Source organism: Callospermophilus lateralis, chromosome 13 (assembly GCF_048772815.1).
Source record: "Callospermophilus lateralis isolate mCalLat2 chromosome 13, mCalLat2.hap1, whole genome shotgun sequence".
Lineage (NCBI taxonomy): Eukaryota > Metazoa > Chordata > Mammalia > Rodentia > Sciuridae > Callospermophilus > Callospermophilus lateralis.
In genome coordinates, this window is record NC_135317.1 from 74,322,057 (window position 1) to 74,348,111 (window position 26,055).

The 26,055-nt window shown below is 49.2% G+C and overlaps 1 protein-coding gene across 1 annotated transcript in view; it reads left to right on the top strand.

Moving 5' to 3' along the window:
• Nucleotides 1-6,026: 6,026 nt before the first annotated feature.
• Nucleotides 6,027-26,055, top strand: part of Plxna2 (plexin A2) — a 207,068-nt gene continuing 187,039 nt past the window's right edge. The window contains exon 1 of the mRNA XM_076832484.1: nt 6,027-6,675. The gene's annotated coding sequence lies outside the window, so the exon portion shown is untranslated. The remainder of the gene's footprint in view (nt 6,676-26,055) is intronic.

Genomic DNA, 26,055 nt, shown 5'->3' on the forward strand with positions numbered 1-26,055 from the left:
TGAGAGTTTCCAACCTCAAAGACAACAATTTCATTGCTTTTTATCAGTCTTACTTGCCTGTGCCCCAGAAGATCCAGCCTGTCAATCAGACGCTAAGCCTTCAGGTAGTCCTGGTGGAAGTTCCAAAAGCAATAGTCATCTGACCCATGCTGGATATCAAAGCCAGCGACTTCACATCAGGAGACTCCTGGTTGGTGAGGGCTGCTGAGCAGGGATGGATCCCAAAAGTGCATATTCCCACTACATCCCAGCTGATGAGAGTCAGCATCATCCAAATTCCTGTGAAATTCAGGCATGTTTGCCAAGGCTTCTCAGCCACCCCACTCTTCTCTTCCTGCCTGGGAGGGCATGGGTGTGTACGCAATGTCTGGTAATGAGGGTCAACTCCAGCATGGATGTACTTGGTGATTCTATATGGGGAAGTAACTATTCAGAATCTATATGGGGAAGTAACTATTCAGAATTTTGCAGCATTTTCACGTGGAAGAGGGAGAGAAAAGAAGGGATCTGAAGTGGCAGGGGAGAGGACAATGCAGTCATCTATACACAGAGAGATAGTTTGGTGAGCCCAGCTGTTTTCCCTGGAAAACCAAAGAAAAGAATCAAGTGCAGGTGTGGCAGATGGGAAGCAGGCTTGTCTTTGGATGGCACTTCCCAGTTTGAAGACTACATCACTGTTCATTCCTATAATGTTGTCTGGTGTACAAAGCCCAGAAAGTGTTTTGTGTATTTCTATGAATCCTTATAAGATATTCAAGGAAATGGATATTACTTCCACTTTTTAGATGAGCAAACTGAGCTACCAGGAGATTTCACCAAGGAGTACATGATCAAATGGACAATGTTTCCTTTTGGGGGAATCTTTTCCAAAATAAATAAATAAATAAATAAGCAATACCCTTTTTCAGGTCTTAGTGCCTGGCACACAGCAGAAGCAGGAAAGCATCCTTCACCTAACCTGTGCCTTCTATTCCTCAAGTGCAGCAGTCCCTTCTGGCCCTCTCCCCTTTAGTCTCTCACCTTGCAAATGCAAAGCCCTACAAAATATCTCAGAGCCCTGTGATATAGGGTTGGGGCTGTAGTTGCCCAGGATTCGAAAAAGATATTCTCCTGCCAGAGGAATAACATTGGATGTAGGAAGGGAGCGAGATTAGGGGAAGAGGGCAATGTATACAGGGACATAAGCTCTGCTCATGGGAGGTTTAGTAAGAAAAGAGTAAAATCCCACCGTGTTTGGTTTGGAGCCTTAACAGGTTTGCTACTGTTTAAATTACACAGGAAAGTGGGATTTGTGAAAAGAGGAGAGAGGAGGGTGACATCTTTATAAATGGTGCTGAGAATCCCGGGGCAGGTGCCCTGTTCCTGTGTCCTGGGCCCCAGGCCCCGTTGCCTGGGCAGAGGCCCACCACTCTGGCAGCCCGGCGGCCTCTCCTTTCCATTCATGGGACTTGGCCCACACACTCCAATCTGGCCTGTCAGACGGATGCCTTTGTTCCTAACAATGTGGGGGGTAGAGGAGGCTGCTGCTTCTGCCATTGTGGCTGCCTGACAGTGTCTGTGGGGTGAAGGTAAGGTACAGCCTGGGGAGACAGAAGGGCCCCTCCTCATGCACACAAAGGGAGCATGTTCCTGCCTCTCAAAGTGACAAACCTGGAATCGGGGAAGTGAAACATGGGACACGTCTCACAGCGGAGAGATAGGTCAAGTTGGTGATGGCATACGGGGTCTCAGCTTAAAGAGCCAGATGCAATCCCGGCAACCGCCAAAGATTACCCACCGACACTGGCAAGCAGGAGCCAGCTCCCTTCCCACCAGGGGTCCCCTCGCAGAACTCCTGAACCCAGCCCCCACCCCACTCCCAGCACCCTAAATGTATGCGCACGCACACTCGCAGGCAGCGTTCCCATGCGTTCTGAACACTGATGGTTTGCCACCCCCACCTAAAGAAGGAGCAGACTAGAGGCTGAAAGACTGCCAAAGTGTGGCCAGCTTCCAGGACCAAAAATACCTCCTGTGATCCAAGGGGCTACCGTCCTGGCATCTATTTGTGGGGCTGAAGCTGCTGCTACGACAGAGAGGACTTCCCCCAGGGATGGGCTGGTTGCCCATTTGGGCCTATGCTCCCCAAGCCTGAGAGCTTGCTTCCCAGGGCCTGAGGAGGCCTGGTCCTGCCTGGGAAACGCAGACGTTGCTGCTAGCCAGACCAGCATTCACAGCAAAGCCATTTCCCACTGGAAAAATACAACTCTGTTCTAGAATGCTGGAGCCCTGTTCTCTCCCACTTGTCTTATCTTCTTCCTTAAGTTGCCCATCTCCTGACAAGCAAAGAAGAGGCCTGGGGCCAGGGATAACAATATAGTAGCCATCGATGGCTTTTCTAAGGGTGAGGTTCCAAGAGTACTGTGACCAGAGCAGGTGTGTGGGTTAGGGTGGGGGGCAGGGAGAAGTATATGGAATGTGCTATAATTTTTTAAGATGAGGATTTAGCATAAATAAATATTTTCTCATTTATTCATTCATTTGATACATATTTACTAAACACCTGCTACATGCCCACAACCATGCTGAGCCATAGCTGTCCCGCCTGATGGAAATGGGGTGAACCACCAGACACCAGTAGAGGACTCATTAGCCCCCAGGGGCTATGGGTTTGACATTAGTTGGACTAGATAAGAAAGAGTCTCAGGCCAAACAGATATAAGAAAATCTGAGTCCCCAAAAAGACATAGTCTGGGAGTATGTAGTCTATTGGGTTACTGGTGTTCTTTTTTAAAAAATATGGGGGTAAATATGTACTCAACAATGGAACAATATTCAAAAATTTAAAAGAATGAAATTCTCTGTCCTTTTCAACAACATGTATGAGCCTGGAGGAAATTATGTTAAATGAAATAAGCAAGGGACAGAGAGACAAGCATTGCATGATCTCAGTCATGTGCAGAAACTAAAAAAAGTTGATTTCATACAGGCAGAGAGTAGAGTAGTAATTTCAGAAACTGGAAAGAAGAGTGTGAGGAAAGGATAAGAGAAGTTGGTTATCAGATAAAAAGTTACAGTTGGAAGCAGCAAGTTCTAGTGCTTTGTAGTGCAGTAGGGTGATTATAATCAACAGTAAATTTATCATATATTTCAAAGTAGGTAGAAGGAAGTACTCTGAATGTTCTCCACACAAAGAAATGATAAATGTTGGGAATGACGATATGCTAATTACCCTGGTTTGGTCATCCCATGTGGTATATAGTAAACTAATCACAGCACACCACATAAATATGTACAAGTATCAATTAAAAAATTTTAAATGTTCTGAAGAGGTAATTAGGCACAAAATAGATTTCTACACAAGAAAGAAAGATAGTAAACTTGCTCTCAAATATTTTTGGATGACTGAATGAATGAATACCCAGTGAGCAAAGAGATGGAGTTATCTAACTAGATAACTAGAGACTTTTTTCTAGTTTAGAAACTAGAGACTCACATATATTGCATTGTTTCAGAGGATGTTTTATTGAAACACAACTATAAACTTGAGCTGTTGTTTTAATTCCTAAGTATATTGTAATTATACACTTAATAAGATCCATATTTGTTTAGCCTATAGGACTAACAGTAATAATAGTCTTTCATTTTAAAGATACTATCAATATTTCAAACACTGTTGTTATATATAGGTATGTATATACATATGTATATTTAATTCCCTCGGTTCTCTGGTGAATGAAGGCAAAATTATACAGATTGGACAAACTGAGACCTAGAGAAGTTAAGAGTACTTCAACCTCCCAGTGCATCATGTTAGTGTCTTGCCATGGTTATGCAATCTCCAAAGAGTGCCTGGAACTCCCGTAATCCCATAGGAACAGATCTCAGATGCTGTTCAATGGCAGTGTGGAAACCGAGTGGCACTGTGTCACCCTGCCTGTAAAGTAGTCTCCTGACTGTGCTCTCTCTCTTCCTCCTCCCCTTCTCTCCCTTTATTAGGGAAGGGGGAGGCAAGGATGGAGGTGAAATATGTAGTGAATGGTGAATGAAGGATTCTGCATCATTTTATGTTTCCTTGCTCTTCGTTCTAGAATTTATTTCTGGATCACAGAGTATGGGAGTGGTATCTGAAAATTATTTAAACTGTATTATAATCTTCTCAAGATGTGATTAAATCAAGACATAGGAAAAATATTCAATTTCTCTAAGTTATACAGCACTTGATTTAGAATCAGAGGCCCTAATTTTTAGCTGTGAGCTTTATCAGTTAGATATTTCCAACTCTATCGCTGACAGTCTTAGGTATAGTTGGCCAAACTGATGTTCCATACATTTAAAAAATGGAGCAAATGTTCCAGAATCTTTGAGCATCTTCTTCAAATCATCTTCCTTAATAAATTGTGGTTTAAATTCTGTCTACTCAGAGATAAGAGGATAACAAGACTGTCTGGATGGGGAGACAAGATCCACTTACAGAGAGAAATAAATAATATAGGAAAAATATGATAATTTCCTGGAGTGTTACCAACAATTCATGCTGAAGAAATTCAAAGAAAAGAACAGGTAAGAATCAGAGAAAACAGTTTAGATTATTTGTGGCAACACATGACAAAGTCAGGGTTACAGGGCATAAACTAAAATTAATTAACTATACTGGAAAACTTTTGAAGTATTAGCTAACTTCTATAAAAGTTTTAAAGAATTAGCTAACTGGAGTAAAGCCTAAATTCTCCGAACTCGGCAAAGGAGGATCATTTGAGATGATTGTTAAGAGCAAATTCATATTCCTCCCCCTCTCTATCTTCCTCCCTCCTCCTCCTCCTCCTCTCTCCCTACCTTTTCTTTCTAAAGGCCCTTAGTGCTAAGAATTTCACATAACTGCTTTTAAGGTTTCAAGAGTGATTTTTTTCCTATGTATACCACTGAAGATAGTGCCCACCAGAGGGCAGTAGAGGAAGGTTATCAGACTATTTGGACATGTTGAGTAAACTCTGGATGCTCCAATCTGGAGCAGGGACTACGCAGATCCTGCAAACTCCCTGGGGTCTAGTTTGCAGGTCCCCTGTGGGAAAGCCATGTCCTGACCTTGCAGAGATACTGACACTATATGGCCAAGGATCCGCAGACCGTGAGAGCACGGAAGCATGATCATCCGAAATCCAGAAACCTCTCATCTTAGGTTATTAAAATAAGTTCTCTTAACCTCTTAGCCGCCACCTCTCTGAATCCCCTGCCAGGAAGCCTCCCTGGTTAAAGAAAGCTCTGCTCCAGTTCCCATTGACCCCATCCGAGTCAGGACTTGCCTGACGCCCAGGATCCCTAACAGAGCTGGAAGCTGGAGATTCCAAGTAGAAAGATGAGTAGAAAGCTCATCTTCTCGTTGTAAAAATAATAATTAACAACAACTTCAAACCTCATCTGACAGCTTGTTGGCTTTCCGAAATTCGTGAGAAGAGAGAATCTGCTCCCACAGATCCTGAGACCCAGTCTCCCCATCAAACAAGGACGGTTCCTCCGCCCTCACTCCTTACTCAAAGATGAAGAGGGAGGTGTGCAGGATGCTCATGGTGACAGGTGATGTTAAGGCAAGAGGAGCCCTGGTCCCCACTGCCCTCACCCACTCTGGCTGTCTTCTGGACTCCTCCCGCCCCCACCTCCCGGGACTATGTCAGCTGGCTTGCAAGGCCTCGACCTGAATCCCCAGGCCCCGGCAGCATTTTCGTTGCCCCCTTGGCCACTTAAGGTGGCTAGTGGGTCCGGGCTGAGCTGAGAGCGGGGCGACAGCGGAGCCGGCCACCCGATGCCCAATCTGATTCTCCTTTGTTGACAGCTTGCGGAGGAGGAAGTCCGCGCGGGCGGGGGAGGGGGCAGGGGGCTGTCTGCGGCGGGCGGTGCCAGCGGCGGGCGCGGCCCCAGCCCGGGCAGCTTGGCCGGCAGGGAGAGGGTTAACGCACGGCCTCTATGATAATGAGCTGCATGGTAATATAGGGAGGCCGGCGCTGAGGGCTCTGCTGCCGCCGCCGCCGCCGCCGCCGCCGCCGCCGCGGAAGCCGGAGCTGCCCGGCGGAGCAGCCTCCGCGCCAGACTGGAGCGGGAGGCGGCGGAGCGCAGTTGCTGGGAATTTTTCAGCCGAGAGGGCGAGCGATCCAGCGCGAGACCCCGCGAGCCCAGGAGCGGTAGGGAGCGCGAGCGCCCCAGCGAGCGGAGCAAACCTCGAAATAATCTAGAAAGCCAGGTTCCCGGAGGAAATGGGACTGTGAACCAACCGGGGAGCAAGAAGGGAAGGAAACGCCGGGATTGCTGATGTCAGAGGAGCCCGGAAAGTCGCGCTGGAAAAATCTGAAGACAGCCGGGGATCTGCTTCTTCCCCAGGAGAGACACCGCCAGCCACCCCCACACGCCCCCTCGGCGCCTCGGGGTGCCTCACGCGAACCGGCTATAGCGCCCGGCGGGGCTGCTGCGGGGCGACGGAGGACAGAGGGGCGCGCGGACCGGAGACCGAGGGGCCACTTCAGGAATACAGATAAGTGGCTGGTGGCTTGACGTGGATTTTAATGAATTTGGACTCCTGGTGGATTTGGCCGTCTCTGTGATTCCGAGCTGCGGGCAGGGAGAGGGGCACGCGCCGCCCTCGGCAGCCGGCGGCCCAGGCGGACCAAGCAGGGACGGAAGGACAGACCGACGTCGCTGAGCTGGGTAAGCGGCGGCTGGGCCGGGCGCTCCGAGTAGGCAGCGCCCTCCACCCTCTCCCCAAACGCGCGCACACCCGCCGCGGTTTCTCCCGCGCCCGCTTCTTTGGGGTCCCACCCCGAGCACCCGGGCTCGGCTGCTGCGGGAGAGTCCCCGAGCGGGCTCGGTCACTTTCGCTAGCCGGAAAGCGGCGTGCGCGCGAGTGCGGGTGGACTCGCAGCCACTGCCTCCCACCGCGGGCTTCACGGCTGGCCACCGGCTTCCCAGCACTGGCTGCGGGCGGCGACAGCGCTCCGTGGCGCGCTCCACCGCGCACCTGCCGGCGCTCTGCGGCTTGGGGGAGCATCTGGGCGGTGAGGCTGTCCCGAGAGCTGGAGCCCAGAGAGGGCCTCGGTAGCACGACAAGACAGCCCAAGGCCACTGTGGCCAGCCATCGATTTGGGGGCGTTCACTCCGATGCTGGAGTCCCTGGTGGCCGCTAGCTGTTCCTTCAGATCAGGGGACTTGGGATCAGGGGAAAGGGAATGCATCATTTGCGCGGGTTCCGGAAGGCTCTGAAAGCAATTCCAAGGCACTGAATAAGGATAAGTGTTCCGGGTCCCTCCACCACTATCAGCACCGTGGTGTAGTGCCCTACTTGGAACCCAGTCCTCTGGTTGGAGCAACACTTGATGTGTTGGGGGTTGAAGTGGGAGTTTGCCCAGGGTCCCAGTGGCAACCTGGCAACCTGGGTGAGAATATTTCCCTCGGTCTTGTCTCACCCTACTAGTCATAAAGGTATCTTAGAAAATTCTAGCCCCATTTGTTTATCCCACAGGTAGTCTCTGTAAATGTTAATCACGGGTTAGTTGGCCAAGAGAGAGTCACCAGAAACTGCCATTCTAGGCCCCGGAAAAATGTCCACCTGTTTGGCATGACCCTTGCCCTAGGAGAAGCTACCCCACTATAGCTCAGGTCAGATCCTGATAGATGTAATGGGAGAGAAGAAGCTAAGTAAAAGATTTGGGATTCTAGGTTAGTTTCAGGTCTAGAAATGAAAGCCCCGAGAAATGGGCGATGGAAATATATATAATCAGGTCTCCTGTAAAATCCAAGATCCTAGGGAATCATGACACACCAGCCATGAGTGTGCAAGAGCCTTAAAGGCAGGATGATTTCAGGGAGTGGAGCTGCCTACAGTAGCTCCAGACAGTGGCATGGGGGTCCATCCACTGGAGAAACCCACATTTGGGGCATATCCATCCCTTCCTGTTGATGAGTGCAGTGAACCAGGTTTACCAAGATGAGTATATGGGACGGGCTGGGCTGGATTTTGGAACAGGAGTCGGGTTCAGCCCTCCCACTTCCCACACAATAGCAGGCTCCTATCTTGCTCTGCTTCTTTCCCAGACCTTGAAACTTCACTCTCCCCTGGGCTGGCTTTGAATTCTGGAGCCTTCAACTGAGCAACAGAGTCCTCAATCCTCTCAAGAGCTGGAGGAATTCAGCTATTCCTAATTGAAATGCACAGCTTCTGTGCGGGTCACCCCAGAAAGCTCCTGAAGTTGCTCTCTGTCCTCTCCCCTCTGACCTCCAGGCAAGAAGAGAGAAGAATTCATTAACTTCCCCCTCTCCTCACAGAGCACCATTTGAACTAATTACCTCTGATCTCTCCTAGGTGGGAGGTTAAGGAGAGAGGGTAGGGAACCAAGGAAAGAGAGCGGAATCTGTCAGAGTACCCTTTCCAGGTTGTTTTTTCTCTCCCCATTTTCCATCTGGCGTCACTGCCTCTCACCCTCAAGTCCCACCCCTATCCAATCCCAGAATTTGCCCCCGCTGCCATCAACCCTCTCTCCCATCACTGATCCTCTTTAGGGACCTGATGAGAAAGGGAGAGCAATGCAGACTACCATCTATGCTCCCTCATTCTCTTCAGCAAATTGTATTAGGCTGGGGGCAAACTGGCTTGCAAAGTAGTTAAATGGAAATGGCATCTTGAGCAATGTGCAGTTGCTGCTGAGGAGCAGTCGGACCCATAGTGGTAAAAGACCAGAAAGTCTCCGCTGCTCCTGGGACCACAAGTCTCCTGGACCACAGGATGATCCTCAGAGGGGTGCCTCCCAGTCCAGAGCCAAGAAGGAGGGTTGGTTGGCCTTTCAGCCTATGTCTAGGTAAAGAGCAAATAAGTAATATCATCTAACCATCACCCAAACTGTGTTATTCCAAGACTGGTGAACCCCTGTCACAGCTGGCCTAAATTCCTCCCTCTCTCTCCAGAGTGCCAAGGAACATTCACCCTCCAACTCTCTTGACCATCAAAAGCTGCAGATGTGGTGAATGTAAAAGTTCACCATCTGTTTTGCAGGAGTCTGTGCTCAAAATGAGGTTAGAAAGAAAACCCAGCAAGAACAGCCTCTTCTCTACTAGGTCCCTTTCCCATTTACAAATACTTCTGATTATTCAGCTAATCTTTATTTCATGGGCATGTTACAAGAAAACATAGGAACAGGAGGGGAAACCAGTGACATGGTTAAATATACAAGGCAGCAGCTGGCAGCAGCCTAAAGTCACCAATTCAGGTACTATGAAATATTTCTGGTGCTGGAGTTGTCGCTATCTGGGATTTTAAAATAATTTCTGGCCTACCTTGTTCTCTCTGATTGCCTCCCCAGCATATAGGGTTTGTGGGGGAGGCAATTCCTGTCTCCTGCAAACCCCCACCTCCAGCTGTCTTCCTGCATTGCCACACAGCTGTCCCCGCACACACAGAGGGGACACAATATACTTCTGTCCATCATGGCAAATGGAGAGGCAAGGAGTGCTGAGCCAAGCCCCCACCCCCACCCCCATTCTGATCATAAAGAGACTGGAGCATTGTGTTACAGTCTGTTAACTAGAAATAATTCAGGACCGTCCATAGGGAAACTGCTAGGAACAAGCTTTGAGGTGCTGGAGTTTTACAGCTCATGTGCACACCCCACCCCATCACTACCACCCTCACCCGGGGCAGTCTGTTATCAATTCATTCTATGTGAATATTCTATTTCTCCCCTTCACATATGCTCAGTTCAAACAATGATGAATGGAACCGATTCCCTTATGGGAAACAGTTTTTTCACTTAGTTACAAAGATTTCATGCCTGATTAAAGTAAATGAGGGGTAAGTGGGTGTCCTTTTTTTTTTTTTTTTCTCTCCCTCTCCTATTGGTCATTTCTAAAGGTGAGCCCTGTGGAGAGAGAAAGAAAGGCAGTTCTTCCAGGGGTCAAACAGCTGGTCCCAAGGCACCCAGGAGGGATGACTGGTAGGAAAGGGTCACTCTCTTTCTCCTCTGCTTAGCCCTCAGGCTCTCAGCCCCACTCCCTGGCATTTGGGCATATGGAACCTCTTATCTAGTTCCACACTGATCCATCTGGAATTGGAGGGCAGAAATAGAGGTGAGAAAGTTCTTTGTTGGGGAGCAGGGTCCCTACTGGGAAAGAATGGTAAGAGAGAAGAGGAAGGGAAGACAGGGAGTTAAAGAAAAGGCCTTGGGCCTGAGCCCTGTGGAAGTTTCCTGCTCCTGAACTTGGTTAACTATTAACCTCCTGCCCTGTCCTGGCCTTATCTCCCACTTGGGTGAAAGGATATCTCTAGGAAACCCACAGGACCAGCAGGTGCTCACCGCCACTACAGAGGGCCAGTTTCTGGCCCTTACCTACCCTTTTCTCTCTCTCTTGCTCTGCATCACTGCTCTTCCCAGCCCCTGCCACCTGTCCCTTCACCCAAGCATTGCCTGACGTTTGCATGGCAGGCTGCAGGTCAGAGACTGGGTAACAGGCAGAGTGGTGGGGAGACCTGATCAAAGGGAGCCATCTGGTTTCACATAAGACCTCAAGGCAGGAGATCAGATATAGACAGCTTCCAAAATATAGATAAACCCATTAGGCCCAAGTTTGCTTGGGATCGGGACAGGGCAGGGGAGGGGGGTAGAGGAGGGAGTTTTTGCCAAAGCTCCATTTACCTGCAGGAAAGCTCAATTCCAGACTGCTTCTCATTGGCTTCAGCTTAGGGGTCCTGAATTGGCCTCTGAAGTTGGACCATTGGATGTAAGAGGCTCCTACTGAAACATTCTCACTAGTCAGACCTGTCCTCCTGAACTTTCGAGAAAAGCAGCATGTGGACAGAAGATGCAGATCAAGATGCAAGCAGGCAGGCACACGTGGAAAGACAGATGTCAAGATGAAGACAGGGTCGCAGATAAACGTGAAGAGGCAGAGAGACAGAAAGGGAAGATAAAGAAGGAGAAACTGACAGTGTGCCAGGGCGGAGGGAGCTAAGCCGTAACCCAGGGAGCAAGCAGGGGCCTGGGGGCTGGGAGGCAGCCAAGAGGGGCAAGAGAAGCTCTTCTCAGTCCACCCAGGCCAGGGGAGGCTCTGGGCTCACAGGGAAGCCGAAGTAGCAGGTCATCTCCACTAGAGGGGACTCTTGAAAACCAGGCTTGGCTTGAAACAGTGGCTTTTGTGCTTTTTTTTAGAGGAAAAAAAAAAATGGATGAGATAAATTAGAAACTCACAGCTGCCACTAGTTAGAGACCATAACTGGTCAGGTCCTGTGGCTATGGGCCCTCTGAGCCTCTGTCTGGTTGCAGGGCGTGGGAAGGAGGGGCTATGAGTGACTTGGAGAGGCCTGGCCTACTGGACGCCTGGGGTGGGCAGCGGGTGACATATCCTCAAGGTGGCAGGCAGTACAAGTTGCTGACCCTAGCCAGGAGGCTCTTGCCTGTCTCTATCAGCAAGAGTAGTTTTTGGCCCATCCCCAAGATGCCTTCACATGCCTTCCTTTCTCTGAACTCCCCAAATGCACTTTTTTTTTTTTTTTTTTTTTTGGAAACAATCTCAGGTGGTGGCAAGGCTGCTCTGGAGGAGACTTTTTTTTTTTTAAAGACCTTTCAGGAACTGAACGCATGTCAACGTTGTATCACTGATTTAATCTTTGTCTTCATGTTCTCCGTGGGAGTCTTTCTCTGAATTCAAATTCCCCCTTTCATTTCAGCAGAGGACAATATTGAGGAGAGAGAGAGAGAGCGCGCACAGATCCAGAGGCTTCTCTCATCTAGGAGATAATAACTGTCTAACAGGGAATGGGAAAATATTGAAGTTTGGGGATGGGCAGGGGGCCAGAGAACAGCATCTCTTCAGATCTGATACCATCCTCTGATATTTAATCTCGGTTTCCCTTTGGCTCAAATTTACCTAGGGTCAAGAGTGAAGGAAAGGGAGGGCGGAGAAAAGAAAGAGGAAAAACAAGATAAATGTATCATGTTATGAAAGTTTAATCCTGCTTTTCCTTGGCTAAAATTACTTTCAGGATGAGAGATAAAAGGCAATGGAGTTGCCCTTGGAAAGTTCAACCTGTCTTTCAGAAAGAAGAGGAGGAGGGGTCCTGGGGCTCAGAGTGAATAGCTGGTGAATGATTCTCTCCCCTCTGTGACCCCTCCAACACACACACACACACACACACACACACACACACACACACACACATACACACACACACACACACATACACACACACTGAAGCTTTAAGAGGATAGCAGGTTTAGAGGTGCCCCAGCACTTCTCAGTCCTCCCTGAGGATGGAGACTCCCAGGCTTTCTGGGTTTTGTATTTAAACACAACCTTATTTTCTTGTTTGCGGATGGAGAGATCAAAGGACAAGTGAGGGAGAAGCACGGCACATCTCCAACTATGCCTGCTGATTTGAATTGCTACACCAGTGGTCTTGCCCCTTTCTCTGAACCAAATAGAAAGACACAGAAAGCGGGAATTGGAATCCATTTGAGTTTAAATAAATAGGGATCGATCACGTATGTAGTGCCAAGAATGTAGTAGCTATCAGCATAAGGATGAAAAAGTCAAAGCTCTTCCGTTCAAGAAATGTGCAGAACGCTGGGGACAAAGGAGAGTGTCACATAAGCCAAGTACCCCTACTGCCCTTAGTGAGAGGCAGAATACAGTAAGAAGCATGGGACTGGAATTTCAGAGAAAGCAAAGGCTGACAGCCCCTCAAAGCTTTTACTCTGAGTCCATAGTAATGTAGATTTTCAGGAGAGAGACTGGGAGGTGCCTGAGAACTTCAGTTTCCTGTCAAGAGCGACAATCAATGCCCTCCCAGATTCCAGCCCATTTTTCCCCTCATCCTCCTCTGTGAATTTTAAACTGACAGCACTGGATTTATTCTCTCTTGGTCAACATCCTAGAGCAAGATCTCCAAGGTGCACACTCTGCTGCAACAGTTTTCATGTTGCATTCTATGTAAATTGCATCCCTTTCCGGTGCCTCTGGAGCGGGCAGTGTGGATGCCAGTGTGGTTGGCCAGGAAATGTTATTACTCATCCCTATTCACAGGGCAGTGTCTGGAGTCCTGCTGTTACTCACCCACTGTTATCTGAAGAAGTTTATTGAAAGGGTAGGACCTGAGATAGAAAATTCAAACTTTACCCCTCTAGAGAACCCTGACTAATACAACCCCTATACCTTGGCTGAGCGGGGGAAGACACTCCTTGGGAGTGTCGGCCATGTGTTAGATCCCTGGAGAAGGACCCATCCTCTTTTTTAAAGTTTCTTTCCAGGAAGAAGGCAAAGGAGAGCTAATGGAGGGAGGTTAAAAGGTGGCAGATTTCAACTGATGTTTAAAACATCCTCTAATCCCATAATGGGACAGAGTGCTCTCCCTGCACCCAGAGTGCTCAAATCAAGGCTTCGGGAGCTACCCCAGGGAGGGTGTTGGGATGAGGACCCCTGTACTGCAATGCACAGGATCAGGGGAGGCCCAAGTTTCAAGAGGCCTGGGAAACTTCTGCAGTTCTACACTTTCAAGAATTATGTGGATATGTGGAATGATCTTTCTGAAGAGAAGGAGTTTGTGACACCATTCCCAATATGAAGAACCATAGACTCCAGTCTCTAGATTCCAGTACCTCTCGGGCCTTCATTCTCCTTATTCCCAGCTTCTGATTTGGTGGGACGGTGGAGATTCAGATGAAGAACTGCAACTCCAATGCCTCCTACCAGTCCCCAATGTAGACATCCCACTCTTAAAGTGAACGGGAACCTTCCAGGGACAGTTCAGAATGTCCTGTGTGTTGCCATGGCCCCTGTGACTATGGGCAAGTTGGTGAACCTCTCTGAGCGGGAAGCCAGGCCGAGGGCTTCTGCCTCTAAGGCGGAGAGGACAGAAGGTTCAGGAGGAGAGGAAGGAGTATGTGGAAAGCCCTGCCTGTTTGGAGAAGCAGGAGGACCAGCAGGCAGATAGAAGTGGCAAGAGGGGATGTTGCCGCTTTGAAGTGGTTTCCTGCCTTATAAAAGCGAAAGGCCTCGGCTGGGCTGGGTAAATATTACGTTGGCCTTTGACCTCCCACCTCCCCTGACTGCTCCCCTGGCTTCCCCTTTTTTTTTTTTTTTTTTCCTGAAGAAGAAACAAAAACACCTGAGAGAGAAGATCCTGTGTTCTGAGCTTCACAGAGGAGGAGGTTTCCCTGCCTAGAAGGCTGACCGCCCGCCCTCACCCCAACTGCCCAGACCTCCCTCCACTCCGCGGACATGCAACTCCACCTCATGGGTGCTTTCCTAAGGCCAGTGCCCCCTGAGGTTGACCAGGAAATGAACAAAGTTCTAGTCTGCTGTCCCACTGAGTGTGCCAAGGACCAGGTTTCCGAGTCTCAGAGACCTGAACTGCATGTGGAGCTGGGAAGCCACCCAGGCTGCTCACACAGGAGATTGGAGCCCTACCAGGAGGAGACCGACAGATGGTCAGGAAGAGCCTGGTGTCAAAAGCAGGCTCCTAACACACAGGAACAAAGTGCCGCCCTTCACATGTAAGCTCTGCCCTCTTCCTGAAGGATTTCTCACCTGTTGCCCAGTGGTCGCCTTCCATTTGCTCTCTGGTCACAGGGAGGAGATAAGAGAGCCACAGATACTCTGGCAGAATTGGCTCCTGCCTCTGACCCAGCACCTCAGTTTCTCCGTCTGTACAATGGGAGTGAGCTTTTTCATGATTGCTTAAGTGCACTTGCTCATCTTTGCTTCTGGAGCCAGGAAGAGAAAAACAGTCTTACAGAGTTAGAAAAGTGACAGTTGCCACAAACATGAACAACTATTCTAAAATTTAGAGCAGACTAAAAGTCAAGCTTGCGTCATATTTCTATTTTTCGTCTTAGTGTCTCCCCGCTACTCCCTGAATTTATTTAGAATTTTCTGGAAAAAAAATAAGATCTAATTAAAGAAAATTGGGGGGCTAAAATATAAAGGGCTAAAGGCTCAGTGAGGACCAGAGACAGAAGGAAGTCATTGGTGACTTTGGCAATGAGGTCACAGGCAGGGTTCAAGGCCAACACTGAGTCAGGGGGGTTAGAATTTAAATTCTAAATTTGCTCTGCTTAGGGTTTTAATAAGTTCAGCTCTAAGAGGTGAATGATACTGTCATAGAACTGATAAGTAGGCCTTGCTCTGAGAGTCACTGTCCCCCAATCCTCCCACCACCACCACCCTGGGTCAGAGGAAGATCTCACGGGCCCTAGCTGCCTGGCTGCAATCGGGCTCATGCCTCCCATGCAGAAATAGCTTCTTGCAGGAGGGGCAGGGATGGGGTAGACACAGCATGAAGAACATTAGCAGGAGCCCAGGCTGGACCTTGGGGCTTAGGAGTTGTATCCTCAACCAATGTGGATTATAGATCAAGACATAGCAGGATATCTTGGGAGGAACATCAGCTGTCTTGTGCCAGACCCAAACTCACCCATGGCCCTCCCAGCTGGAGCACAAAGGGCCTTGTCCTGTATTGGCAGTGCAGAGCCTGAGAAGGTGACTATTGAGTGGCTAGAGCCCTGTGTATTTGACGGCACTAAGGGCCTGTTGCAGAAAATGGGGGTGATGTGGTGCCTTGATATTTTTTTTTTCCTAAATATTATTTTTCAAGCAATTTGAATTACAAATGAAACAAGCATTCTGTTTAGAATACTTGGGAAATGTCTCTGAGTATTTGATAGCAGCTTTTACCAAAACCCAAATAATAGATGTGAAACCCAAGTCTGAACTGGGTAAGTGGCTTGCCCTGGGTCACACAGCAGGGCATCATTCACTGCTCTCCAATGGCTAGGAGGTTTGTTTGCCCCTGCCCATCCTGCACATTCTCTTGATCTGCCCATTTAGCCACTTGTTCTCCCCAGTTGCTTGCTCTCCCACCCGGTGCCCAGCAATTTCCTCCATCTTTCTGTTCCTTGAATTTGGGCAAACAGCTCATGACGAAGCAGTCTTCCCCCAGAGAACCAGCCTCTCCTCTTCTCTGCCCATCTGCTGGCCTTTAGCACACACCCACTGCCCCTCCTGGGCACTGGGTAGTGTGGTGAAGAAATGGCCCCCTCTCTTAAATAGCTGCAACCAGCTTTCCTCCATCCATAGCAAGCCTTGCTATTTGTACAGTCAATGGCTCTGGCAAGGCCAAGCCACCCCTCCCTCCCCAAGAGGCACTGTAGGCACTGTTTGTGTTTCGGTCTCTATAGACTCAGCATTCACAACTTGAAGAGGCTGAGACAATGACCCCAGCAGCTGCCTGCAGACTGTGCTGGCTGGGAAGCGCAGAGGGCTCCCCAGTCTCACCAAGCTACGGGAAGGCAAGAGGCAGGGAGTATCAGGCCAGCCAGGAACTGAGCGCACCTGGGAGCTTTCCCAGGCAGCCACAGCTGACCCAGAGGGCACAAGGGGAGGGGGCCTGGAATCCAGAGGAGTGGTTCAGGCCACCTGATGACTTCTATTTATGCTCCCAGCATTGTTGGTGAAGATTTCCACCAACTGAGGTTTCTGGAACTCCGGAGGACAAAAGCGGGTCCTGGTCCGGAAGACATAACCTTTTCTGGCTGGTGGCCAGGAAGGAACAAAATGTTTATCCAAATAAATAGAAAGAAAGAAAGAAAATGGAAAGCTTCACCAGGAAGCTGTTCAGGTAGAAGAAAGGTACATTATTTGCAAAGAGTCTGAAGTTGGTAGCCCTTGGTTTAATTTGGTTAAACAAATGTTTATAGAATATCTACTATGTACCAAGTGTGATGGGTGGGAAGTAAGTTACTGCCCTGGATCTGGACAAGCTGACATTGTGGCAAGTGAGAAAAAGATGTGCTCATAAATCCTGGTCATACACATTCAAAATGGGTATTGAAGGAAAATAGAGGAGAGAGATGGGCCAGAGCCATCCAACCTGGAGAGGGTTGCCTGAGAAGAGAATGAGCTCTACATCATTTGGAGAATCCAAGCAGTAATTGGAAAGATGCATGTGGGAATTCAAATGGGAAGCAGAAAGTTGTAACAGGTGATTGCTGAGATCCCCACCCACCCCAATTCCTCTAACTTTGCATCTTCCTCTTTTCTACTCAGTAAATACACTGGAGGAATAGAAGGCCTCCAAAAAGTGGAGTTGAGTGTCAGGTTCATCCAAATAACCCACAGCTACTTTCTTTAATTCCAAAGTAAGCAAGGTTGGTTCTCACACCCTGGCTGCCCTCAGAGTGGGGTGCCGGGAAGGCTAGGTGGGATTAGTCCTGATCTCCCCTGGAGCCAGAATTCTCCTAATCATGTCAAAATTAGCACTCCCTCTACAAGAAGGGCCAGACCCGCTGAACTGAGATTTGGTCAATTCTCTGCTTGCACGGCGCTAACTTCTAATCATTGTCATAAACAGGACTGAAGCAGCTGCTCACTCCAGTCTATTATCAGCTTGGTTGGAGACAGAGAAATTTAAATGACAGTAAGATGCTTAGCAAAGAAACGAAAGTCAGTGTTAAAAATAAAGAAAACAAGACAGCTTGTTTCATCGAAATAGAAGGGTTATTAAACAGCCCTGAATTAATCAGTGATCTGCCACGGTGGGGGATTGAGGAGCAGCCAGGCCAGGGCTGAGAGCTGGGAGAGGTGGGTGGGGGAGAGAAGCCCCCAGGAAGGCATGTAGGAGCCACTGGCATCTGGGGCTGGCCGCAGGGACTGAGGTCTTTAGAAGGGAAGCTGTCAGGGGACTTGCTGCCCACAGATAAGGACAAATCGAGGAAGGGGGACTTTAGCACAGTAGTGTCACTCTGTAAAAATTTGTGTTTCTGGATTCTTTCCATCTGCCACCACCTGGGCAGGCTCCTGGGACTATCGCTAGGCCTTAACCCTTGCCCAGCCTTCTCACCAGCCAGCACTGAGCAGGAGCCAAGTGGCATTCAACAGCTCCCAGTCCCTGGCCTTTTGCTCCCAAATTTCACAGGGGGTCTCTCAGAGCTTAACACTGAGTCGTGGCTTTTTATAGGCCCCCTCCGTTCCCAAAGAGTGGTAACAGGATCCCCCCCAACTCCCGCCACTATGGGCACAGTATTGCCTAACTGGAAGCGAAGAGTGACCTCTAGAGTACGTGATATCTCCTTTGCGGTATCAGTTAGCTAGCCTGCAACTCCAGACAGCTGAGAAATAGGGTAACGTGTTTAACCACTGGAGCCCTGAGGCCAAGGCCTCCTTCTGGATCCAGTCCCTTAACCAAAACATTTAACCTCAAATATACCTAAGTCTTCTCACCTATAAAATAGTGATGCTCAGGCCACTGCCACCCTCCAGGATTGCAGGAGGGACACACAGAGGAGATGATATAGGTGACATTCTTAGGGAACGGTACGATCACTGTACAAAGAGAAAACAAAAAAAACATATCAGAAGACCGGTTTTCCTGAAGGGAGGGGGTGTGCTTGGGAGGAGGCAGCCTTGCTCACCCCGTCTAGGGCTGTGGAGGGGAGGGCGGGCGGGTGGCCGCACATCTGTGCGCACATGTGCATCCATCCGGGTGTGTAACGTGCTGGATCTTGAGTCAATCATTGCAGGAGCATTTTCTTTGCTCTTTGACCTCGACATTCTTTCTCCTCACCCAGCCCTCCCTCCCAGTCCCTCCTGGTTCCCTCCTGGCTGTTTACCCTTTTCCAGGCTGCTCTCTCACACCCCATTCATCATCCGGTGCCTGCTTCTCACTCGGGAGTTCTTTTCATCTCGGAGCCCAGGTCCTCCCGCCCAGCCCAGCCAGCCTGACATAGCCCCTGCTTCCCTTCAGCACATTCTTCTGCATGTCCCAGCCTCAGATAATTATGCCCTTCACATTCCCTCACAGGAGAGCTGAAGGGTCCTAGACATCCATCCCTCCAGTGCAGATAGGGCTTCAGGGGCCTCCAAAGTCTGTCTCCCCTGCTTCCTTGTCAAGGAGCTGAAGGTATTTAAGCGTTCCCCAAGCCCAGCTCATGTGCATCTCTGCACAGACGGAGCCCTGAAAGAGCCAGACCTCTGCCTGGAATTCCAACCACCTTCAGTTTCCATGTGTCCCTTTTATGCAGCTCTACCGCACGTCCCCTGCTGGGTGCGTGAGTGTGAACACACTTGCCACCTAAGAGAGGCTGCTTGACAGCTCAGGATCTGTTCTGCTGGAGCAGAAGTCTCAGACAAAGAGAGAAAAATAATAGGAACTGAAGATGGGAAGGATCGGGGTAGGACACAGTCCCCTTAGGATGTTTCCTCATGAAAAGGAGGTGAAGCTTCCATTCAGTGGCTGGCTACTGGCTCAGAAAAGCAGACAAAGGAGATGTGGCGGGTGGAGATCTCCTCCCCATGACCTGCTTCCCACTTTCCTCTTTCCTCCTTTGCCCCCTCCTTTCCTGACATAGGTGCCTGGACAAGTCAGCAAAACCAGCACAAGTGGTCCTTAAATCATTCAAAGTTCCTGAGGTGAGAGGGGAACCATCCATGAGGGCCGGGTCTAGGAGCTAATTCCACTGCTCAATGATTGCCCTCACTCAGAGCTGAAGCACGGCCCTCGAGATCTAGGTGGCCGCTCTTGTCAAGGAGTCGGTGCCCTTGTCTAGTGTTTCTCCAAAAACAGAAACAAGAGTAACTGGTGTTTACTCAAAGCCATAGAGTTGACAAAACAGTTTCATAATCATCATCCCATTGAGTCTCACCATAACCCCATGAGGTGTCACTTTACAGCCGAGGAAAGTGAGGCTCCCTTCAAAAGGCTAAGTAACATGTGCAGGGTCACCCAACTAGTTAGTGGAAGAACAAGACTGGAGCCCAGGTCTGTCTCCAAAGGCCATGGTCTTTTCTCTGCACCTGCTGCCTGGCAGCATGTACCAGAGTGAGTTTGACCTCCTTATGGACACACCCCATTTTAAACCTTCCTAGAGAAGTCTCTTCCCACCCCACTCTGCTCTTGATCACTTTATCAATTCACCACTTACTAATATTATACACTTCTTACTTTATTAGATGGAATGTGGCTCTGGAGCTCTCTTGCCCACACTTTCTAGTAAAAGTCTGGATAATGAATCCTTCCGAGACAGGTGGGATAGTCCTGTTCTTCATTTTCCCCCACTCCATCCACCTAGCCGGTGAACTTGATCTTCACCCAGTGGGTTCATGGACAACAAGAGCCAGGATCCTTCCTGAAATGTTGTCTCCCTTCTCCGCTGCCTCTCAAAGATTTCGGATGACAAGTCTCTGGGCCTAGCATGTTAGTTCAAATCATTTCTTAGAGCAGATTAGCAGGGATGGTGTCAGCTGACAAAATCAAGAGAGTGCCCCTGTGTTCCCTCTCCACAATTCAGACTGAGTGAAAGTCTGGAGTGAAAGTGTCCGTGCCAGCATTGCACGGCACGCCGAGAAGCAGAAGGTACTATTCCTGTCCTCAAAGAGCCTCTGTCTCAATGAGAAGATCAGACATAGTCACATTAAAAAAAGAGAGAGAGACAGAGCGTCAAGGCTGTGTGCAGTATGTCCTAATATCAAGAGTGTGCCAAACCAGCAGTTTTAAACTGACTTGAGAGAGAGAGCTTTGAAGGATGGGCAGGTTTGCATAGGCAAAGAAGAAAGTGGAGACCAACATTCTAGGGAGAGGGCACTACAGAGGTGACATTGAGCCAGGTGTTTGTGGGACTCAGCAAACAAACCAGTTTGTTGAGAGTAGAATCCTTCTGGGAGAGTTGGGCATCAGAATGCAAGGGATTTGAACTCAGGGTACTTGGGGTTCTGAGCCGGTTTGGACAACAGCAGAAGGCATGGAAAGTGTTTCCACAGGTGAATCCTAGCCCTTTGGCCATGGGCCTGGCAAAGTGAGACAGGAGGGCTGAGGCAGAAGAAACAAAGTGGCCAGAGACATACATGGCAGAATGTCTGTCCTGGGTCTTCGTTGCCAGTGGCTTTCAGCAGGGTCTATAGCAGAGGAAGGCCTAGATGGTATCATTTTTGGAGAGGCAATGCCAGGCTTCTAGGGAAAGAGGCCACCCTTGTGAATTTGGGGGAACCCTAGCTTCTGGGAATGGACAGCACTAAGAAATGCATCTTGATCTTGCACCAATGGCCACTTTCCCTGACACGGAGTGGAAGCATCAGGAATGGAGAGTGCTCCTTGTCCCTGAAACTTATCAGGGACTGGCTGCAGGAAGCCACTGAGCACAGAAAGGAAGGGTGGTCTGCAAGAGAAAGCAGGAAGCACCTCACCTGGGTTCTCCTGGGTCTATTAACATTTTTCTTCAAGAGGAAAAACATGTGGACAGCTGGGATTGGGGGAGGGGAGAAGGTGGGGTTTTAGGGTCAGCCCAGGGACCACCATTCAGATGAGTGCCTGGCGCTTCCTTGGGCTTTGCCCTCCCCAGTCCTTTGTTTCTCTTGTTCCCTCCCACTAGTGTGAATTGGAGCCATGTCATTATTCTTTGAAAACATTATGTTTAATGGCAGCGTAATATGCCATTATGTGGAGTAACTGTAATTTATTTAATCATTTGGTTGGGCACTTTTTAACCCGCTCTCCTGCCCCGTTTCAATCTTGAAGAGGCCCCAGCTTTCCCTTGTATAGTAAGGATGAGAGGAGAAGGCAGAAGATAGCTTTCCCAGGCTCCTTGAAAACATCATGTGAGATTTCTCTTGACAACAACGGCAGCTGTCAAACCTCTTGCCACAAAAGAGCCACGGACCCCACCTGATAACTGATAACCACGGCTCCTGCCAGCCCCGACTCTAGCCCAGCTCCATTTCCAAAACACAGGATCAGCTCAGGATAGACGTCAATGGAACTGTAGAGCTTCAAGATGTGACCTTTAAAGTGAAGGATTCACCAAGTCTTATTTAACATTTTGGTGAATTTTTCCTGATTGGTGATAAGAACATTTGACTGAAATATAAATTTTTAAAAATCTAGACAATGTATAATAATGGAGAAAGCCTGGGCCTCAGAAAGCTCTGCTTCCTAGCTGAGTGCTCCTGGTCAAGGTATTCAAGCCTGCTAAGACTCAGTGCCTTCATCTGTGAAGTGGGGATGTTCATAGCCACTTTGCAAGGCAATCACAAAAGTATCAGTAGTGTATATTCAGAGCACAGCATGCCACATAGCAGATGATTGGTAATAATAATGGTAGCAGCTACTCTTCATTGATTTTGTTATAAAAAACAAATAGGAGTTGATATTATCATGCTACTCATGGGCCTTAGGACATGAAGTCCCTTAACATGAATTTTGACTTGACTTAGCAAAGTCATATCCCCTCTTTCATCCTTTGTCTGCCTTTGGAAGGAACTGGGGATTCCTTTTCCTGTTAGTTAAGCCAGTCATGCCTATCGGAACACCACCACCAGGTTTAAACAGGATCCTGCCTAGGATTAGGGGAGATGTGGGGGGACCTCTTCCCAGCCCCACTTAGTGCAGAGGATAGGCACACTCCCGGGACTTGCCTCTCATAGCCTCAGCGCCCTGCTCATTTGCAGAAATCTTTTCTGACCCAGGAGGGAGGTGGCCATAGCAAGTCAGCCCTTCTCCCTGGCTGTCCCCCAGAGGGGGTTGAAGAGGACAGAGCCGCAGGAAGGGGGAGCAGGATAGGGGTGTCAGGGAAGGCAGCTGCTTGAAATTGATTGCTCTTGTAGTTGAGTTTATACCATGCGGCTCTCTCAGCTCTGCCCGGGTGGCGACCTTTAGATAATAAAGGGAATTCTGGGAGATTTCTGACAGGCCCATGACATATGGGGCGGGTCTGCAGGGTCAGGCGGTGTATCTCCCTGCTCTGGCCCCAGGGTAATGAATCTTATTTTGACTTTGCAAATCCAGCCCAGTCTGTGCCCCAGAAAGGACCAGAGCCATCCCCTCCCCACTGCCAGCCCCTCAAATAAGCACTCATCTTAGAACCCTTCATAATTCAGGGAGACAACTCCAAACTTTTATAGCCCACGCAAGGAGAGGACAAACACTGGATGTTTTTCTAAGGCCCTGGGAGAGCTGGTGTGGTTTCCAGGGCTCAGTCAGAACCCACTGCGAGACCTGGGAAAAAAATACACCAGAAACTCCCCCCTGGTATGAAAAAGCAGTGGTCCCAGGATAAAAGCCCATAGTGAAGGAGGAGCTGGGGTGGGAACGAAGCAAAATCTCTCCCTGGGAGTTGCAAAATATCTCATCATGTGTTCTTGGGGTCTGGCAAGTGACAAAGTCACTCTCCTGGGCAGAGGCTGAGGACATGGGCAGGAGAGGCCAAAAACAGTAAGACCCACTCAGCAGGCAAAACAGAGATCAACAAACCTAATTCTCATCCCAGAGATGTGACGTGCCCAGCAAGTGGGTTGTCTGGGCCACTGTCTTCCTGGGGAGTTAAAGAAGCATGGGTGGCTGCCCTGGGTTCTCATGGAGATGTTCAAACTCTGCATCTCTACAGTACCCAGCCCGTGGCCATTTAGACCCACCCCCTCCTCACAAGCATGCATGTGCACATACCCCTTTTCTTTAAAAGAGAATTCCTGAACAGAAAAGTTAGAATCCATCACTCGTCCCTGCTGCATTAGTTCACCAGGGTTGCCATAGCAAAGTATCGTGGGCCACGTGGCTTTAGCAAGAGACACTTTCTCTGTGTTCAGAAGGCTGGGAAGTCCAACATCATGGAGTCTGAGAGGTTGAGTCCTTTTGAGGGCTGTGAGGGAGACATTCGCTCCAGGCTTCTGTCCTTGGCTTGTAGAGGATGTCTTCCACCTATGCCTCTTCACATTGTTGTGCCTTTGTGTACCTCTGTCTTTGGGCCAGCAGTTCCCCTTCTTATGAGAACACCAGACATGCAGCCTCCTGTCACATCCTCATGTTAACTGCACTACCTCTGCAAAGATCCTTGCTCCAAAGACCTCACAGCCTGAGGTCCTGGGGTTAGGACTTCAACACAGAGGACACAATTCAAACTTTAACACCTGTTGTCCCACATTTCTTGCCCCAAACCCAGTCCTCACACTAGTGTGTTGCCCTTCCCCTGCCCACTACTGGGGTCACACCCAGCCTGTTGTTGTCATGCCCTTTTGTGGGATCCAAGGACCTTTGCCAAAACAGAGAGCTACATACAGCCCTGGTCAGGCAGCCCAGGACCCACCTGGAAAGCGGCTTCTTCCTGCATTACTGATGGGGACTGGTGAAGTACCTTAAATTTCCTTCTCCGGCTCTATGATCATTGGAAGTTGAATCTACTTTATCCCACCTGTGAAATGAATTGTGTCTGTGAAGACAAGTAGAGGCCCATCTCTCACTTCTCATAGTGAGAAAGGTTGATTGGGTAGAAATTTTCCCTCCAAGTTGCCTTGACCCACCCTGGAGAAGCCCTGGTGTCACCCACCTCACCTCAGGACATGCCAAGGGTGCCAACGGGCAAGAGCTCCGTTTTTCTCCCCTCTTCCCTCTCCCCTCTCCCCTCTCCCCTACCTTATCCTCTGCTCTGGAGTGGGGTCTAGCCACTTAGCTTCACATAACAGCACAGAGTCTAGGGGGAAAATGACATTCGATTAATGAAGCAAACGCAGCTGGTAGAGCAGTGACATCTAAATTGTTCCTTTGGTCCCGTTATTTTCAGTAAGAAATTCTCCCTCTCACCCCACACCCCTCCCCCGCTTTCCCTTTAAATCGCGTGCATAAAATAACGCTAATAACAATCTTGGTGTCTGTGCATGAGTGACAGCTGAAATAAGAAAAAGACTAATCGTACCTCCTGCAGCCCTGTCACATGGAGATTAAATGAGCAGCTCTCCCCACCCCCTTGCCGCTCCCCACCCCTCCCCCACCCTCCCTCTCTCTCTTGGTCCCTTCTCAATGAGAAGCATGGGCATTTGAATAATAATATTATAGACGCCATCAGGGTGACAGTGGGGAAAAAATCAGCTCAAACCCATGATTATTCCTTCAATCTAATAATTATTTAAATACCAGATAACTCCTTTCACTCTAATTGAGGCCTTTCAGCTGCAGGCGTCACCCGGGGCCTCCACGTTCGCCCTCTTCCTCACCTTGTGCTGCCCAACGTGCCTGGACTACCTCTGAGGTCGGCGTTACAATGACACTGGAATGTTTGCACGTTCTACTGCCCAAGGGACCTTCAGATGGGCCCTTCAGCACCACTCCACTCACATGGGACAAGCAGGGGCCTCAGAATCTCACATTTAGATGATAATTCTCATGGATTTGAATGCATAGAAATCTGAAACCAAAAGGAGCCTTCTGACATCATCAGGACCGATCCCCTGCCTCTGGGTAAACTTGTTCCTAGACAGCCAGCAAGAAAATTCAGTGTCAGCAAATTCCACAATCTCCTTGGCAGTGCATGCCCAGGATCCTCTCTAGATAGGCTGAACCCCTGAATATCTACCTTCTGTTTCTTCCTGTGCAGCTAACTCTTGTAAGAGGGAGCAGTATTCTGTGCTTAGATGAAATCTGACCTGTCCCCTCTGCCACAGAGAGGCAGGAGGCCAGGTGGGTCTCAGGAGCAGCTGCCAACTCTCCCCTGACCTCACAGCCCTCATTTTCATGCTTACCTTTTCCCCTTTTCCATCAGACTCCATCAGGCAGGGGGATGTGGCACAGGACACCCTAGCCCCCTCCCCCAACACAATGTAGGTAACATTCCTCAGTGTGACATTTTCTTGGGCCTGCCTGAGCTACAGGAGGCTAGAGGAGGTCATTCTCCCTTGACAGGAAAGGGAGCCATTCCGACAACATCTCTTTCATCTCTCTGCCCCTTCATCCTGCACCTCTTTGAATCTGCCATCTCCCAGTGCGGGCCCAGTGAGTGCCACCCTCACTTGGAACCAGCATCAAAGGCACCTTTTTTTTGCCCTGACAGGACAGCCTTGAGGCAGAGCATAGCCACCTCCCAGGACCCTTCCACCTAGGATGGAGGAAGTAAGTCCCAGATTTCTTGTCACAAAGATCTGGGTTCTGATTGCAACCTTTCCCTGACTCATTCTGAGTCACCTTGAACAATTGATTTTTCTTTCTACAGACTTTGATTTCCTCATCTGAAAAAATAAAGGTGGTGAGTTGGAGTAATCTCCTAACCATCCAGCACCCACCCCCAAAGTCCT